Source organism: Vanellus vanellus (assembly GCF_965231255.1).
Source record: "Vanellus vanellus genome assembly, chromosome: 10".
Classification (NCBI taxonomy): domain Eukaryota; kingdom Metazoa; phylum Chordata; class Aves; order Charadriiformes; family Charadriidae; genus Vanellus; species Vanellus vanellus.
In genome coordinates, this window is record NC_138915.1 from 23,583,242 (window position 1) to 23,601,890 (window position 18,649).

The 18,649-nt window shown below is 51.1% G+C and overlaps 1 protein-coding gene across 2 annotated transcripts in view; it reads right to left on the reverse strand.

Annotated features, from left to right (window-relative positions):
• Positions 1 to 18,649, reverse strand: part of PLS3 (plastin 3) — a 57,881-nt gene that overhangs the window by 37,761 nt on the left and 1,471 nt on the right. The window contains exon 1 of one of the 2 annotated variants that reach the window (XM_082488064.1): positions 13,054 to 13,207. The exons of the other annotated variant lie outside the window; for it this stretch is intronic. The gene's annotated coding sequence lies outside the window, so the exon portion shown is untranslated. Of the gene's footprint in view, positions 1 to 13,053; positions 13,208 to 18,649 lie in introns of those variants that run through there. 2 annotated transcript variants of the gene reach the window in all.

Below are 18,649 nucleotides of genomic sequence, written 5' to 3' on the forward strand. Positions count from 1 at the left end.
CACAGAGCCCCCACTGGCTGCTCTGAGTCAAACCAGTGCCCAGCCCCACCAGGGGCATACGTGTGACAAAGTCCAAGAAACTTATTTCAGGAATTTTGGTCCCTCCACTATTCTCTGTGTATGCGAGCGCTTTGCACGGTCTAAATTCATCCTGTAAGGGTTAAGAAGTGCTGAGGTTTTGGGGCTTGACTGGTCCTGGGGAGAGCGTGCCAAAGCCCAGCTCCATGCGCTGCGACTTCCTCTGTCAACGTCGGAGCCGCTGCAGGAGCAATGTCTGCTTTTGGGAGGGAAAAGAAAAACCTCCCCTCCTTGCCTCGGGCATCCGCGTTGCTGGGATAGAAAAGCAGGACCTGCGGGTGTGCAGGCGGCAGAGTCACGCTGCAGAAGCGGACGCCTAAAAGCCACCAGCCTTCAAAAGCCACCAGGTCTTCAAACCTCCACTTACTCACTTTTCTTCTTCCAGGTAAGCGTAACACATCCTACAGGGCTAACAGATATTCCCATTCCCTCTGCTGGGAAGGGCAAGGGTATTGCCACCCACTGTCCTCACCCGGCACAGATCCTCAGGGGCTTCACGTGTGAACTTGGAGACACACAGCACACGTGAAATACCAGTCTTTCTCATTTGCAAAGGATCAGCGATAGCTTTAAGAGCACCCTGCTCTCCCACTGCTCCAAATCCAGTCCTGTCGGTCCCACCTGCAATTACACTCAAACCAAAAATAGCCCTACGGCAGTGCCAGCACCACTCATCTCCACGTCATGCCCCGAGACTCGCCACGCCGGGGTGTGGTGACGGCGGGCAGCGGACGCACAGCTCCCCGGGCACTCCCAGCCCACTTCCTCACCGCTCCCCACACTTCCAAAATAGGAAGTTTTATGCTCAAGCCAGTACACCAGCATATTTTCCCCTTCCTCCCTCCTTAAGAAAGACTTTTAGGGAAGCAGAAGATGCCCGAGGTGCTCAGAAATTACTCTGCTCAGGTGACATGTCCGCTCCCCTCGGTCAGTACCGAGGTTTTTGCACAAGGAGGACCAGTGACACTGACAGGTTCCCTCCAGCATATCGTTGCACAAGGAGGCATCTCCTCCCCAGCTCCAGCTGCCAAGTTTCACTGGGAGGCCACTAATGCGTATTTGCCCTCCAGAGGTTACTCACCGATGGCTGTGGGAGAGGCAGTCGCTGCCTTCCAGGTGACGAGGGAGCAGAAAGGGTAAATCCAGGAGTCACCTTGTCCCTCTCCTCTCACCGCTACCCCTCAAGAATAGACCTTCTGGCAAAGCTTTGGGGGAGGAAGGGAGCACATCCAGTCCTTGGCTTCCACATCCAGCTTCAGCTGCAGCAGGCTGTGCAGCCCCACTGTTCTCCCCAGTGAGTCCCACCACCCAGGAGAAGACAACCACCTGCTCCTGGACACCGGGATTTCCTGCCCACTCCAGAAGTAGTCTTTTCCACCCCTAGTGGAAAATGCCAAGAGGTGTCATGCTAATATTGTAGGGATAGGATGAGGGGTAACAGTTTTAAACTGAAAGAGGGGAGATTTAGATGAGATATTTGGAAGAAATTGTTGGCTGTGCGGGCGGTGAGCCCCTGGCGCAGGGTGCCCCGAGAAGCTGTGGCTGCCCCATCCCTGGAGGTGTTCAAGGCCAGGTTGGACGGGGCTTGGAACAACCTGGGCTGGGGGGAGGTGGCCCTGCCCAGGGCAGGGGGGTTGGAACTGGATGATCTTTAAGGTCCAACTCTAACCATTTGATGATTCTATGACTATTGGGAAGCTGCACAAGACAACTAATGAAACCCATGGTGATGCACATGTCCCTGAGCATGTTACACCAGCCCTAGTGATTTTTGGGAAGGGTTTTGCCTGCAGGCACCTCTAGCTCCTGCCTAAAAAAAGCTGTTTACTGGGATATAGCCAGCTCTACTGTCATCCAGCCAAGGGGGTGTAGGGCACACTGGCCCCCTCTGGCATGCCCACGCTAGAGGAACCCCCATGGGCAGAGGGCTGGGCCACACAAGCCCCAGGAGATCCCAGAATCCCAGAGCCAGCAGAACATCAGCAGAACTTGGTGGGTCTCCAGGAGGGGCAAAGGTGGCTCAAGCTCCTGCCCCTGCCTGGCCCTGCATGCTCTGGTGCAGCAATTTCAGGAGCATCTTCCCTCCTTAAAAAAAAAAAAAATAAAAAAAAAATAAAAAAAAAATAAAAAAAAAATAAAAGGAGAGAGAGGTGACAGGGCCAAAAGAGTACCTAGCTGGAAGAAAACCAGGTAACCTAAATAGTCTACTCCATCAGAAAGAAAACACCACAGTTTATGAGCCAAGGCTTTAGAGAGCAAAGCTGAGTGGCCAGCCACCATCCCATTTCGGACTGGGATCAGTGACCATTTACCACGTGCCAGATGCTCCCCTCCTCCACTTCTGTCCACATTCTCTTTTAAAGATAAGGATTTTAATGAAATTATGCACAGATGGGCAGAAGCACTCTCCCCGGTGTTTTTTAATACAAATTGAGGATTTATGTGCTTCTTGCCTTCACCTTCAGTTAGGACCCACTGCAGAGTAGGTTCCATCCATGTAAACAGCTAGGGAAGGATTTGACAACTGAGGAAGAAGCATTTGACCTTAACTCCTCAATTTATCAGCCTTTTCAAAGTGAAAAAAAGATCCGTCTTTGCTAGATTTCCCCCCCAGAAGCTTCCTGAGCTGCTCTTTCAGCGAGCCTGTCATCAAGGAGAAAGCAAGACATTAGTCAAGCTCATGCTTATTTAATAAAAAAAACTTGCATATGCAGCAGGCACTGAAAGTTAGTCTTTTATTTAAAAAAAAAAAAAAAAACACTTGCAAACTCGAATACGGTTTTGCAGCGCAAAACAGATCGGCGGACCTGCCCGATTTACCCTGTGCTCGGCTTAGTAATTAACGGACTCGTTATTCACAGCTTCGAGCAGAGAGCCACCACGCAAGTCACCCAAGAAGGCAGCAAGGATGCCCAGAACACCGTGCAAAGGATCCCTCACGTCTGGCTGTTTTCATAAGGACATCGGAGGCTCCACTGATGTCAGCTCCAGGAAATGAGCCACCGGCAGATGATGCCGGAAGCGGCTTTATATTTAGTACTGAGTCACCCACTTTATTAAATTCGAAAGACACAAAAGGTGGGTGGGGAGAGGGGATACATGGAAAAAAAAATAATAATAAAAGAACAAGTTATTCCCTTGAGATCACGGGCAATGGGGAGTTTAGGGTTGGGTGGGGTTCTTTGGAACAGGAGAGATGTCCCCTGCCGGTGACCCGGGACCTTTCCTTCTTTCAGCTTTCACTCCTGGATCACCCAAAAGAAAGTGTTTATCTTTGGGGCGATGGGTGCAAGGTGCGCTTCCCAGGGCAGAAGGCAGCGTCGCTCAAAGACGTCGCACCCTCGGGGTTTTGCTGCGGTCAGTGCCGCCGGCAGGTCTCAGCCCCCGCGCCAGGGCACCCCCAGTTCTGACGTCTTTGAGCCAAAACCGGGGCCACCTCACCCCACCTCGAAGCGCACCTTGCACCCATCGCGCCCCAAAGATAACACTTTCTTTTGGGTGATTACAACAGCATGAGGTGAAAGCTGATGAAGACAGAAGTGTGCGAAGAGGAGCTGACCTGGACACCCAGGAGGGCAGACATCACTGCAGGCCACCATCCAAAGGCCACCCCGTCCCTCTCCCTGGCATGTCAGTCACAGCATCCCAGAGCGGTGAGGGCTGGAAGGGCCCTCTGGAGCTCCCCCCATCCCACCCCCCGCCAGAGCAGGGGCACCTCCAGCAGTGGCACAGGACACGTCCAGGCGGGTTTGGAATGGCTCCAGAGTGGGAGACTCCCCCCCCCTCTCTGGGCAGCTGTGCCAGTGCTCTGCCACCCTCACATGAAAGAAGTCCCTCCTCAGGTTTACTCCCCCCTTCCCAGTTCACTGTAGGGCCAAAGGGACATCAGCACAGGCAAGGAGGGACCACCCTTGCACAGCACCCCAGGTAGACCAGCTCAGCCACACCACAGACCAGCTCACAAACACGCTTTTCCATCTTTCACCTCAGCTGCCGGGTCTGTCCATCACCCGAGCTCGTCCTTGACATGGCTCAGGCAATCCTCTGCTCACCTGGAGAAGATATGCTATAGACAACCACCAACCTGAAGTCACTCCTCAGTGACTTAGCAGGGCTTTATACTAGAATTGCACCATTGAGGAACACAAGTGACTGTCCAACCTTTCCGACCAGGGAAGCTGTTCTGATCCATTTTCTGGCAACATCCAGTTTAGCCCCATTCACCATTGAGAAATACAAAGCATTCACATGGACTGCACCCTCATGGAATAAACTCCAGAATAATTCGCAAAAGCTGCAATTTAACAGGAATGTGGTTCTTTGTATTAAGGTCTTCTGACGTGCAGGAAAAAAAAAGTTTTAAGAGACACCAAAAAGCAATCTTAACTGCAGAATGTACCCCAATGCAAGTGACAAGAGCACAGATTTGCTCAAAATAGATTCCTATTTTCATACAAGTCTGCCATACGCCTTTTCACTTTCTGTCAACGATAAATACTCTGCAGCGTGAGCAGCAACAACCGCTCTGCAAAGTTTTCAGCTACTCGAGCCAGACTTTTCCCCCCCGAGAAGACTCCCTTCCCAAATACTAAACCGTAAATACTGTTACCAAAGCCGAGCGCCGTACCTCATTTTGATTTCAAAAGTCAACAGCAAACAAGAGCTATGTCTAATGCCCAGCACCCCCAGTGACTTGTCTGCAGAAGCAGCCTATTAGATTACTAATAAAATTGGTGTAATCTTCAAAACAAGATTACAACAGCAGCAAAAAGGATGTGGCTCAGAAAATAAATCCATGGACTGTAGCAAGATCGGCAATTATGCAGAACCAGAGGTCAGGGACTGCTTAGTATCTTCCACCTGTACGCAGGAAGAGGTTATACCACTGCCGTCACAGACTGCTCCACCAGCAAAGAGACCTTCAGCCAACTGTTGACCACTGTCCAGACCAGTCTGCTGCAAACCGCTGCTGGCTAGTGGGGAGGCTGTGGGAGACGGCCACTGGGTGGCTCCTCAGTCCCACACAACTCACCTGCAGGTCACCTCCTGCCACCAGAAAGGTTTCGGTGCTGGGGAGTCGAGGCAAACCTGGTAGAGTCCCAGACCAAGCTGGGCAGCAGCCCACATGCCCGGCCCAGCCAAAGAGCATCTTTAAGGAGTCACTGGTGTCTCACCTGCACGTCCTGCCAGATGCTGGAGGTGGAAGGCTTTGCTATGCGGCTCACGCCATTGTGCAAGTGGGCCTACAAATCTGGTTGTGTTCAACTAGTCCAGGACCTCCTCTCAAGGGACCTTGAAGCTTTTCCTGGCATTTAGCTCATGCCTGCACATGCCAGCTTCCCCCCTAACTGCTCCTTGTGTCTCAGACCCCAACAGAACATCTTCTGTCGGACGGACCTGCTGGAGAGACTAACGTCAGGGGCTCCCATGACCACAGCACTCTTTTCAGATCTGTAGAAAGGTGAGGTGGAGCTGGATCACCGCTCACACGTAACGCTGCAAGTTGTCACCCACAGCCTTCGGGTCCCCAGAGTGCAATCTTCACCGTGCAGCTCGTTACGCTGTTAATGAGTAACCTGTCTCACATTTTCCAGCCTATAAAAAACAGTAGCAGACTGATCTGGATGCTGTGAAGCCCGTCTTTGCTTCGACTGCAGATTTCTTATACTTTCAATCTGTTGCTGCTGATGATCTTAATGCCTTATGAATTAGTATTAAAATTTAAAAAAAAAAAAAAAACACATAAAAAAATTTAAAACTACATCTACAGATCCTACACAAAGCCAAGCCTAAGCAAGGCACGCCATTCGACAGAAGGCGTGAAGCAACCTTGCAGGTAGGAGGGGAAGATCTATAGCTGGGAGCAATAACACCACGAGGTACAACATGAATTACCCCCGAGGTCCACATGCTGATCAAGAATATTAGTTACGAGCACTTCACGTGAAAGCGCAATACCTTGCCATGTGCCAAGCTGATATCAAGCCAATGCACAAAGCCCTAATTGCTAAAGTGAATTATTGACCAGTCCTGGTTGTCACGGCTCTTGCATAACAGGGGGGTTCAAGGCCATCAGTACAGGGCATGATCTTACTCCATTTCATAGGTTTCCAAGACCTCTTTATATAGACCTTCAGAAGACAGGGACCAAAGGGACCAACTACACCAACCCCGTATAACCCAGACAAAGGGTATATACCCCTCAGAGAAGGGGGAGGCAGGGAGGGAGATATAAGAGGTCTTGCAGTTAGCAATGAATCTAATGAAAGTAGTCTGGGCGCTGCCATAACCATCCGTCCAAGAGAGCTACTCCTCAGCTGGGCAGAAGCGATGTAAGTTTTTCAAGTTTTCAACAAGAAGTCTCGACTATGCTGCAAAATGCTGGAGCATTTGGTTTTTATAAAACGAGAGGCAAGAGCCCAGCTGGAAATGAGATCAACGTGACCGTTCCAGAGGGGTGGGCAACAGAAGGGCAGGGGCAGGATTGCACTGGAACCTCCCAGCCGCGTCCCCAAGGAGAGCGCGGTGCCGACCTCTGCCAAACGGCGCAGAAAGGAACAGGCTAAAGTTTAGGTCAGACATTAAGGCCACTTATTCAACACATTTCCAGTTTTCAGCAGGCCCAGTTTCCCCTCCCTCCTTATGGAAAGGTGAATTCCACCTAAGTGAGGACTCAGAATCTGGCTTATTACTTCCAGGAGCATGGAGAAACATGAACGCATTTGGAAATGCATTTCCATTTGTTCTCTGTCGACCTCCTTCAAAGCGTCGCTATCTCAGAAACGGGTCTTAAAAGCAGGGGCCAACCTTCTCCCTGCTTGTCTGCGCAGTGCCCTCCCTAACAGGACAACTTTACGCGCACCTACAAACACCCTACCTATGCCCTAATGTAAAGTCCTCACAACCCATTCTTGGAGGCAAAACATTCCGTGCAGAATTCGGGGAGGAAAAGCTTAATCGCTGTATTGCTTCGGAACCCGCTTCCTTTCGTTCTGTGCCCAGCTGGAGACAAGCACCTTGCTCTACGCTGGGTCAAGGAAATGTTTAACTACAGGATTTATAGTGGAATATCTGTCTGTATATACCACCGCAGTTACAGCAGAAGTACGAGCCCCTCATTAGCCTCCTACCGCCGGGGCTCCAAGGCAGGAGAGCATCCAAGCCCGTCCCTGGGACCAGACTCAGCATCCCGCAATCCCAAAACCACAGCCCTGCTCCCAACCCAAACAACGCTCCGCAGCCCCTGCCCGCCTGATTAGCAGGAAGGTACACGAGATTGCGATGGCAGCGTATAAACAAGGACACGGGATTTACGATCTCTCAGATGCTGTTTAGCAAGCGACCCAGCCGGAGCGCTGCTTCGCGAAATAGGAATGCCAATTACAGGGATGGGTAGCTTGAATTCAAGTTTCTGCTTGGTTAACGCCGTTTTGGACACACTACGAACTTTGGTGCTGGCCCAGCAGTTTTGCCTGCAGGGAGGGGCTGCTCTGAGCTCTCCCCCCCCCCAAAAAAAAACAACAGGGACACACGGAACCTCCTCCACCATCCCCGGTCCTGCCCAGCGGGGCAGAGTCAAAGGCAGCCGGTTCAGTTTGCGAGAGCGGAGCAAGACGCTCTCCTGCCTCGTAGCCCTGGAGAGAGGGTGGGAGAAGCAGCTCAGCAATCCCCCGGCCCTGTTCGTTTGAGCATGGCCCATCGAGCAGAGGTTCCGGCACTGTGGGCTTCTGTGGCCGGGGCTGGGACACTACCAGGACCACAAGAAACATCACTGGGGCAAAGACTAATACATACACTGAAAAAAAAAAAAAAAAACAAAACAAAAACACGCAAACAAAACATAAAACCTGATCAAATTTAGGAAGAGACACAGGCAGAGGCCCCAAAAGGACACGGACCTGTTGGAGCAGGGCCAGAGGAGGCCACCGAGATGCTGCGAAGGCTGGAGCCCCTCTGCTGGGAGGACAGGCTGGGAGAGGTGGGGGGGTTCAGCCTGGAGAAAAGAAGGCTCCGGGGAGACCTCAGAGCCCCTTCCAGTGCCTAAAGGGGCTCCAGGAGAGCTGGGGAGGGACTCTGGATCAGGGAGGGGAGCGATGGGACGAGAGGGAATGGCTTCAAACTGGAAGAGGGGAGATTTAGATGAGATATTGGGAAGAAATTCTTGACTGTGCAGGTGGTGAGCCCCTGGCGCAGGTTGCCCCGAGAAGCTGTGGCTGCCCCATCCCTGGAGGTGTTCAAGGCCAGGTTGGACGGGGCTTGGAGCAACCTGGGCTGGGGGGAGGTGGCCCTGCCCAGGGCAGGGGAATGGAACTGGATGGTTAAGGTTCCCTCCAACTCTATCCACTCTATGATTGCTACGAATATGGTGACCCAAAGCGTTCCAGTCTCCAGTTCCCCTTGGAAGCTAACAGGTACAGCAGAGGTGGGATGCTCTCATCAAGCAAAACCCCTTACCTCCCCACTCTATGTCAACACAAGCGGCATCATTCGTAGCCACTATTTGTGGCACCAACAACGCAGAGCATTACGTGGCAGAAAGCAGGATCAGCCCTCGCTCGCCCAGGCAGCTCCGGCGATGCCAAGCTGCAAAGATACTTTGAGGGAAAGAGCATATGGAAAAGCAGGACTGTAGCTGGAGTTTTCAGATTCCAACACAACAGGCAGGGAAGAACGTGTAAATGGCACACAGGTGACCATGCAACCTTGTTATAGTAACAACCCACTGCGCATCACCTTCCATCTAATCCTGAGAGCGTACAAGCTCCTGCTATCCAAGGTCTTCAACCTGCGTTTTAAATATCTTGCGCATTCAGCTCTGGAGTGCCCTAATTTAATCCCTAGCATATTGGCAACAAATCAGTCCCATATATATATATACATAAATTGAGTGCAGAATCACATGCCTTCCTATTTTCCTTCTAGTATCAAAATACTTTTCATATGTCGATCTTCAGGGGGGTAAAAATAAAAAAAGCGAGGAAGAACAAAGGGGATTTTTCTTAAGCTTCATTTGCCACCACCTCTATGAGACACAACAATTTCAGTAGGAATCCAAGAGGATGTCCCTAGAGCTCTGCAATTCATTTTTATCTTCCCCCCCCACTCCCAGCGAGACCGTCTCCCCCTCATCTGGAGCCAAGGCAACAGAAGCAGTCCTAGCAAACAAAACTCTGGCAGGAGCTGCAGTAACAGGACCCAGGTCGGGGGGCAGGATTACCGGCGGCGAGCCCTCTCCGGCAAAATGCAGCACCTCCCCGACCCACAGCCTCATTCAGCATCTCCCAGAGCATCAGATTTTCTCCTTTATGCTTTTGCCCCAGATCAGTGTTTTGCAGGTTTTTTTCCTTGTCTTGACCCAACCCTGCAGCAGGCAATAGTTCCCATCGCCTTGTTGAAGTTCCTGTATTTATACAATTTTTAAAAGCAGCCTAGCTAGATTTTTGGGTTGGTGTTTTTTTTTGTTTGTTTGTTTTGTTTTGTTTTTTAAGAAAAATTCCGTTTCCTCTAGCAAAAAAACGACCGTAGTAAAGACATAACTGCAGGAGTCAGTTTTTCCACTTTACGAATTTGAGATATGAACAAATAGCCCCTTGACTCGCAGCTGAAGTAAAAACACGCAACTGAGTGAGACAAAGGCTGAAGGCTCAGTCCCGAGGCTTTGGGAGAAACACAATCCCTCTAGTGTCCTTCCACAGCCAGGTTCACGACTGTTTACAAAGGTTTTGAGAAGAGAAACAATATTTCACATTTTTAAGCTTTTACAACCTAGAATAGAAGAACCAGAAGCAGAACGAGCCAAGGCAGAGTCTACAAGAATTGAAGAGAAAAAGGCATTTCAGAGAGACACTTAATCAACGAGGTCACGTAAACCATCGCCGGCCCACACAGCACGATAGTCATAAACAGTCATGGAACGGGCAACGGGAAGAGACTCCCTGCCTTCCTCTCATCACATTCCCCTCCTCGTTTATTCCCACCCCAGCCCTAAACAACCGTAGAGGCTCATGGCTAAGTTGGAGGCTTTGATTGCGAGGCATCACCGCCTGCCTCCCCATCCCAAAGGAGCGGTGCGCTGCCTTCTCCCGCCGGGTATCGCAGGCATCGGCTACCACCCTGTAAAACAACGTGCTGCCAGCATGGCCAAGGAGAGCGGAAAACAAATTAAACAACGCAAGAAGTCAACGGTTGAGGCCCAGGAGGCAGAGAACACATGCCCAGAGCGAGGAGACGCTCAACTCTTCCCTTCTGCTCTCCCATGGCCAACCACGCAGGCTCGGTTTTGAGGCTTGGCTTTTCCAACAGGCAGTGGGGGACTGAGATCACCATACCAGACAGAGGTCAACCTCTTGCCCTTACTGTTTTTTCTTTTATAAGAAGTGTGGCTCAGGTCTGGACAGACAGGGCTGAGCCAGAGTCTGTGGGGCAAGAGCAGTCTCCTGGTCCTTCTACTTGTCCCTGTGGCACTTGAGCTGGGACATACCAAAACTGGCAGCATAATGCAGCCCCAAAATGTTGCTGTTCTTTTTGCCGGGCATCAAAACACTGGTCAACATGAGGGCAAGGAGATAAAAGGCTGTGTTTTTAGGCTATCTCCCCTTGAACGCATGGCCTCCAGCCATTCGAGCAGCACACACACCCTTTCTCACCCAACTCCCTGCCAAGCTCGTACAACCAGGTAGCAGAGCGGTTGTAGGAAGAACTTGCCTTCCTCTGACCTTCCTTCCTAGAGCTAGTGACCTACGAGTCTGCTGGACCTTCCTCCATGGAAGCACCTCTCCATCCAGGAACCCTCTCCATCCCCAAACAGCAGAGCCTCAGGGTCCTCCTGCCATCCACGAGACACCTTGCTATCGCTCCAAGATGTTACCATCACGGGTAAGCATAGAATAGTTAAGAGTTGGAAGGGACCTTGAAGATCATCAAGTTCCAACCCCCCTGCCCTGGGCAGGGCCACCTCCCCCCAGCCCAGGTTGCTCCCAGCCCCGTCCAACCTGGCCTTCAACACCTCCAGGGATGGGGCAGCCACAGCTTCTCAGGGCAACCTGCGCCAGGGGCTCACCACCCGCACAGCCAAGAATTTCTCATCTCAATATCTCATCTAAATCTCCCCTCTTCCAGTTTGAAGCCATTACCCCTTGTCCTACCATACAATGAAGCATAATGAAGCGTAAGAGCTTCTGATGGTATTTTCCTAACAACTGCCTAAGCCAAGATAGACATTTTAGGAATCCAAAAAGCCCTTGACTGCTTCCTGCCCCTGAGGCTCAGTGATATGGCATCCATTCCTCTCTTCATCCCATCCAGCCAACTCTCTCCACTAACAAGGATGGACCAAGGGCTCTTTCCAGGCTGCCGGACTACAGAGCCTGTGGTCTACAGTTTTCCACTCTTTCAGGTCCTGCAAGAAGCATGGCTGAATCTTTACTCGATACCTACGATAACTACACGGCTGGCAATGAGACACTTGGCTGTACACCTCCCTGACTCCGGTCACCTTAGCACTTTTGGATGAATTAGCAGCAAACAAATTTTCTGAGGTATTTTGCAGCTGAAGGGCTGCCCATGGCTGCCAGTGCCCCAGAAACCAAGACGCAAACGCGCTGCCTACAGTTTTCAGCCTGCTGAAAAGAAAGGCTATTTTTAATCCAAGCCTACGTAGGGTGGGGCTCAGTCTCCAACCAAGCCAAAAAGCCACTATAATCCACCAGACCAACGTCTGGCAACCTTCGCTTGCAGGCTGATGTCTGCTCTATTTTGGGGATGGGAGGAATTTAGAATAAAAAGATATATAAATTAAAAACAAAGGAGGCTATGAAAAGTGAATAGAGGGAAGGGCCAGACTTATCCTGTGTATTTTGGTCTAAAGCACAAGGCTCTAAAAGAACACAAATCGGAATTACTTTATTTTCCATTTCCGACAGCAGTTTATAAAGCATAATTTATAACATGGGCTGAGAAGAGCACAGCCCCGGGGGAAGAGCCAACCTGTGGCTCCTTGCACAGCAGCGAGACCCTTGGGAGGACGAGGCAGGACAACGGTCACCAGCCATGGATGTACCACCGGGATCCTATACAAGAAGGTTTCCTATGTCAGACACCAACACAACAGCTCTTGGTTCATCTTGTTCTTTTGTGACGATGGGACTGCAAAAAAGGCAAAGCAGAGCCACCAAAGTGACCTGAGGATTGGAAAATAGGAGAACTTTTGCTTATTTAGGGTTTACGGCCCACAGGCAACCAACCCACTAAGAGCGGAGATGTTTTGTATGCTCTCAGCGCCTAAATGAGCCCAAGATCGCACAGACTTCCTCCATAAACATACCACTAGGTTTTATTTGTTACAGGCACTGTCTCAACTCGGCGCTCAAGCCAACTCGACACAGCCATTTACTTCGCCATATTAACCCCATCTTCCTTGCAGTACACAGGTCAACGGTCTACGAGGGGCTACATAGCGCTTCTCTCACTGTCTTCACATGGTCCTTTAACATCCATCCATCCATCCATAAACTGTGAAACGCACAGGCATCAGCAACTCTAGAGCACCTTCTTCACCTGACCGGCGCTGGATTATTAACCCCACTAGAGAAGTCTGCAATTACTTCTCTGGGCAGAATGCAAAAAGGGTAGAAGAGACGAGACGGTACACTGGGCTAAGTGGAGGACCAGCAACGCTCAACCTCAAGCACTGCTATCATTTCAATCATGGACTTCTCGGGGGAAAAAAGCCAACACCTAAGCAACACTGTGAAGTTCAACCCCGATTTTATAAGCACCGTAGCAAGACTGGACGCTCAACGCTAGGTAATATGTTCATGGCCAACATCACTTCTTCCTTCCTTGTTCCACCCATAAGTGACAGCACCAACTACCCGCTCTCTCACTTCCAACACTAAGGGCAGTATGTGATGGGGAAACAGTGAATGAAACAGCAAACTATTTTCGGCTTTAAAAAGAAAAATCAAAAAAGCTTACTTTAAAACATCAGAAATGAGGGCTCCTGCAGAGACACTACACCTTATCTTCTCTTGAAGATCCCAGTAACAGTCTCTCTTCCCAGCTATACAGTGGGGACTCCCAGAAGCATCTGTGAGCTGTCAGTCTTTTTACAGGAACAAAAAACCTACTGAAGAGGCAGGAAAAACAGCTGTAAGTGTTTCAGAGAAGGAAATGAGACGAGGAGTCTGGTTAGAAGCATATGGCCCATATGGACTGACATGAGCAATCAGCAGCAGTCCTAGCCAGAGCTTCCCATTTCAGACAGTTGTCCTGCTCCCCACATCCTCCCCTGCATGTCAAACCAATAATTATTTTATTTCTTCCATCCTGAATCCCAAATGTCAGTAGCGCGCAGGTCGCTGCGCCCCGCGGGGACAGTCCGGACGATGCCGGGGAAGGTGGGCATCACCGCAGGGCACAGGGCGCTGGGGGGCACGGACCAGCCGGCGCAGGGGGACACAGGGATGGGGACCCAAGGCAAGCAGCCCACCCGCCAGGGATTCCATGGGAGATGCCCTCGTGGCTCGCAGCTGCTGAAAGGCGCAGATAAACTAACAGGAATCAATCGGCAAAACAAGCAAAAGGGAAAAAAAACAGCTCTCGACAGCTCCATCTCTGCCCATAGCAACTTCTCGCGGGGACACGGAGGCTACCCCACCTCTTCATCACCACACCGCTCACAAACCCAGGGACAAAACGAGCTTTGAGCAGCCCGAGCGTTAACCCACAAAGCCCAGAGGTGAGACATGAGCTGTTAGGGGAGCGCACACGGTATAATTCTCCAAGCGGGCCAGACAGGACTTGCTCGTCATTCTTGGCATTTTTAATCTATTACCAAAAAAGCCAAGAGATTACAGATCCCCAGGAGAGCGGCGGATGCCGCAGAGATTGAGTGAACCGGACATGCGCAGCACTGGCCACCGCAGCTCAGTGATGATGGGACCCACTGATGGGACCAGACCTGCAGGAGAGGGTAGCGCGGGCCACGCGGGAAGTCCTGCTGTCAGGGCGGCTGCCATTAGCAGGACTGACGTCGGACATGCCCACCGCAGGGAAGAGCTCCATTACCTCCAACACCACCACCTCCGGATCAAACAGCGCGGTATCAGCAGAGGGCAGACGGGCAGGTCCTCTCCTCCCACCCCACTCTCCACCCCTTTTAAGTGGAGACTTCCAACTCCCAGCTCCATCAATCCATCATGTTTTCTTGCTCGGCCGATACGAGAAGACAGGTCGCTCTTTCCGTGGCTGGCAGATCACACAGGGTACACCAACACCTTGTCACACGGCGTCACACCAAATACCCGAAATCTCTGCGCCTGCTGCCCAGGGTTGGACTCTGCAGCCACAAACACTCACGAGTCCCGTCTTTTGGCTGTCATCAAATCACCTCTTTGATCATCAATTAAAAGGACGGGCACCCATCACCCTCCAGAGGCAGCACGTCCACGGTGCCGCAGCATCCCCAGCGCGGGAGGTGTACCAGTGCGGTGTGCCACAGGAGACTGGGTGGGCTGGGAGGACGGGGGGGGGGTACAGCACAGCGAGACGGGGCAGGAGGACTTCTGGCAGCCGGGCTTCCCTGGCCCCAGGCTGACGGCACAGTGCGGCGATGCCGCCCAGCCAGGCTCGTGCCGCTTGCCGGTAACGCGGAGGAAATGTACACCTAACCTAAGCCCTCGGGAAAGGGATCCGCGCGAGCCCGGAGACTTCTCGCAGGCCACACTGCAGCTCTCCAAGGGAACGTCACAGCACAGAACATGATGGAGAGGCGTTATCGAAGTCTCCACTTCAGAAGAACCTGACCTAGAGGCAGGAAGAACATCCAGGGCAGGAAACACTGGGGAGGAAGGACAGGACAAGCCTGACCCATCACCTACAGCCTCAGTGTTGGAGAGAACGAAGCAGGCAGCTGCTGGGACTGAAGCTGCACTACATGCTGCTGTGCCAAAGCACCACCTGCCCCATACCCACTCCCAGCACAGCCCACGTAGGGATACCTACTTTGAGTTCTCTGCCATCCCGTAAATCCAAGAGGGACGGTACGCCCGTATGAACACCCAAACCTGAGTGTGCAGAGGAGCAGGGGACACACCAGTAGCGCATTCTCAGGGGGCAGTCACAGGGCTGAAAGCAATTACAGCTTCCCAGTCACTGTCAGCGGGGCTGCCGCTGCTCAGAGGACCTCCAGGATGGCCGGCTCACATCATTTCTCCCAGCCACACCACCCAGCACCCAGATGTTAGACCATCACCCAACCACCTTCAACCATGAGATGACACCTCTCACCCATCCCACCTACTCATATATGAGCAGCAAGAACAGCAGGTACCTCCGGGCTGGAAAAGGGCTTTAAAGGTGCAAGCAGGGAAAGCTGATTCTGTGGCAGAGCCTGAGCGGCTCTCTGGGATGGTCCTTCCACGCAACCCCACCAGCAGTGCTGTGGGCACAGCTCAGCCAAGACCTGCTCACCACAGGCACTGCCGCTTGTGCAATCATCGAATCCCCAAAGTGCCACCAGGAATGTACGGGCAAAGATGTCAACAGATGCCTATCGAAGGGTTTGGGGACCAGGGACAGGAACGAGCAAGGTGATATTGTGACATTCGTTACAGTAACCCAACAAATACTGATCCAATACCACCTTGCACCACCCTCATTAAAAGAGTCGCTCTGAGTTTTGACACGTACTTGAATTGAAAAGATATTCAGGAATGTTTTGCTCTGCATATGCATTTAAACTTTTTAAATGCAGTACTTAACTCTCTACCTTTCACGCAGATCTGGTGGTAGAAGTTTCTGGATTCATGCTCAGCTTTTTTCAAGTAATTAGCAACTTTAAGTACTCCACGAGCTCAACGTCCAAAAAGATACGCAGAATACTTAATACACAGTAGCACTTAGTTCAAAAAGTGCTGAGCATGCCAAGGTCGGCGATTAGTAAATAAATATTAACACGTCACATCGTGGCTATCCCCAATATGACAAGGAACTTCTCAGTAGTAACTAATAAGTTAAAAATTAATAGCTGTTATTGCACCACGCAGGTTGATAGCTTGTGGGTCACATGTGGAAACAGCTGGCGCTGGGAAAGGAGAATCTGCTTTCCTGGGCAGAATTGCTGCTCTAACACACCTGGAGGCAAAGCTCACCTTCAAAGCCTGAGCAAAACACCGACTTCCACCGCGTTTCTTTTGCTGTTCATCGCTACTCTGTGGCACGCCCAGAAGAAACAAGTTGGAGCCACCTAAATTTCCTCTGCCCAACTCTGCAAACTGCAAAGCGGTACTGTAGAAGTTGACATCTCCCTCCTTCCTTCTCCATATTCGCTTCCTGACTCTCTCCTGGACCAGGAGCATCATCCCCGTGGCCTCGCAGAGGGTTAACCCGCCTCCCCGGGTGGCAGGTCAAGAGCGGACCACCGCTGGTGACCACTGGTGAGGTGGGACTGGGCTTCGCCGGGCACCACTTGGGCCGTACGAAACCCGGGCTGGAGGAACGCAGACAGGCCGGACGCCGCTTGAGCATCCCTTCCTCTGCCACAGGCAGTTCACACACAAGGAAACCGAGCTAATGGGCCTGTACCTAACGAGGGACAAACCTCCCCAGAGGATTCGGGGGGGGGGGAGGCCTACAGGACAGCTGGGGAAGGACTTCTTCCAAGGGCATGGAGTGATAGGATGAGGGGGAACGGCTTCAGACTGGAAGAGGGGAGATTTACGTTGATATGAGGAAGAAATTGTTGACTATGAGGGTGGTGAGCCCTCAGGTTGCCCCATCCCTGGAGGTGTTCAAGGCCCGGTTGGACGGGGCTTGGAGCAACCTGGGCTGGGGGGAGGTGGCCCTGCCCGGGGCAGGGGGTGGCGCTGGATGGTCTTCAATGTCCCTTCCAACCCAAACCATTCTGTGATTCTGGTCCATAGCACCCAGCATTTTAAGAAAAAAAGAAATAGAAAGCATTGTAACTTAAAAAAGAAACCCCAAAACACAAGAAAACCCCCCAAACCCCCAACAAACAAACAAAGCCAAACGAAAACAAACAAAAAAAAACCACCACACCAAAAAATTTGCTATAAAGTAGAACTCACTCGACCTTTGGTTTTGCTGGAAACACAGCCCCTTTGTGTTTCGCCACCTATCATTTAATGCCATGTAAAATCGGCTACTGAGAACACAGATAGGGCGTACTTGGGCAACATCGCCAAAAAAACTACCACCACCCAAAATATCACCACCAGGACAACCTCAAGTGCTAAATGAAACTCTCGTAAGCGACCAAATGTATTTACTACTGGCCACTACCATCTACTTTGATAAGGAAGTGGATTAAAGTATCTATGTAGAAAGATGATGGGCACACCCTCCCTAAACTCACTGCCAATCGCGTAAAAAGAAAAGCCTTTCTCTTCTCCCCATGCATTACACCATACACATTAGCAAAACCACAGCTCCGGCACCGACGCTCCGAGAAGCGGAGCGCTCACAGCTTTACGACACAAAAGGCAGAGACGGTACTTCCACCGGGAAGGTTACCTATGAAGCTACGCACAAGGCACTTGGATCACTTAGATCGCTGGCAGCTGCTTAAGCAAAATTAACAAATTACTGTCCCTACCACCCTTTTCCAATCAATCACTCTCATTCGCTTCCGTCAGAACTGTTGTATTCCACTTCTCCAGAGGCAATTAAGTCGCTGCACGAGAGAGCCAAGTAAACACGGGGAAGAGTTACTAGAAGATGCCGCGTGAGTGGGCTCAAACCCCTTTCACAAGGCTGCGATTCCTTCACTCACCATCTTAATCTCACAACAATTGAAACCGGGCGCAGGGAAGTCAGTACAGGAGCCCCGGGGGAAGGAGTTCCTCTGCCTTTATCCCAAATCCCGGCATCCAGCAGCCCAATACCTCATGAAGTCATCAGTCCCCAGAGCCCTCCCCACCGCGAAGCTAATCCAGCCAAAACCAGTAAATAGGTTTTTGGAGTTTTGGGCATTCTTTAATCTGGGGAGATGTTTGCCTACTTTATAGGAGGGGAAACTTGGTCAGATTAGCTTTGATAAGAGAACAAAGACCCTGGTTAAGCATAATTCTTTATATCTAGCACCGAGTTTAATAATCACATTATGATCTCTTCACCCAGACAAAGAATGAGTAATTCATCTTTCACAAGCAGAGAATTCCTTCAAAGGAGCTTGGTTACAACCAAGCAACATCCTCAAATTGTTAAACTTTTGGCAAGATTAACGGGCTGCGATAACAGCAGTGTTTCCAAAAGATTTCTTTTAGCAAATTTTGTAATGTAACTTTAAAGAAAAAAAAAAAAAAAAAAAAGTTATTCAGTGCAAACCAGCAGATCTGGAATTTAAGTTCTCTGCGTGCCCACACCCCACCGAAGGCCATCAAACACCCTGGGGGCAGAAATCAACCGCAGAATATTGCCCCCAGGGGACTCGCCCTGTGTCCACTAATCCCCCCCCCCCAACACCGCTCTTCGCTCACCAACTCCCAGCAGCTCCTCTTTACCCAAGATTTCTTTTCAAAACAGATCGAGTTTCCATACATCGTTATGCGCA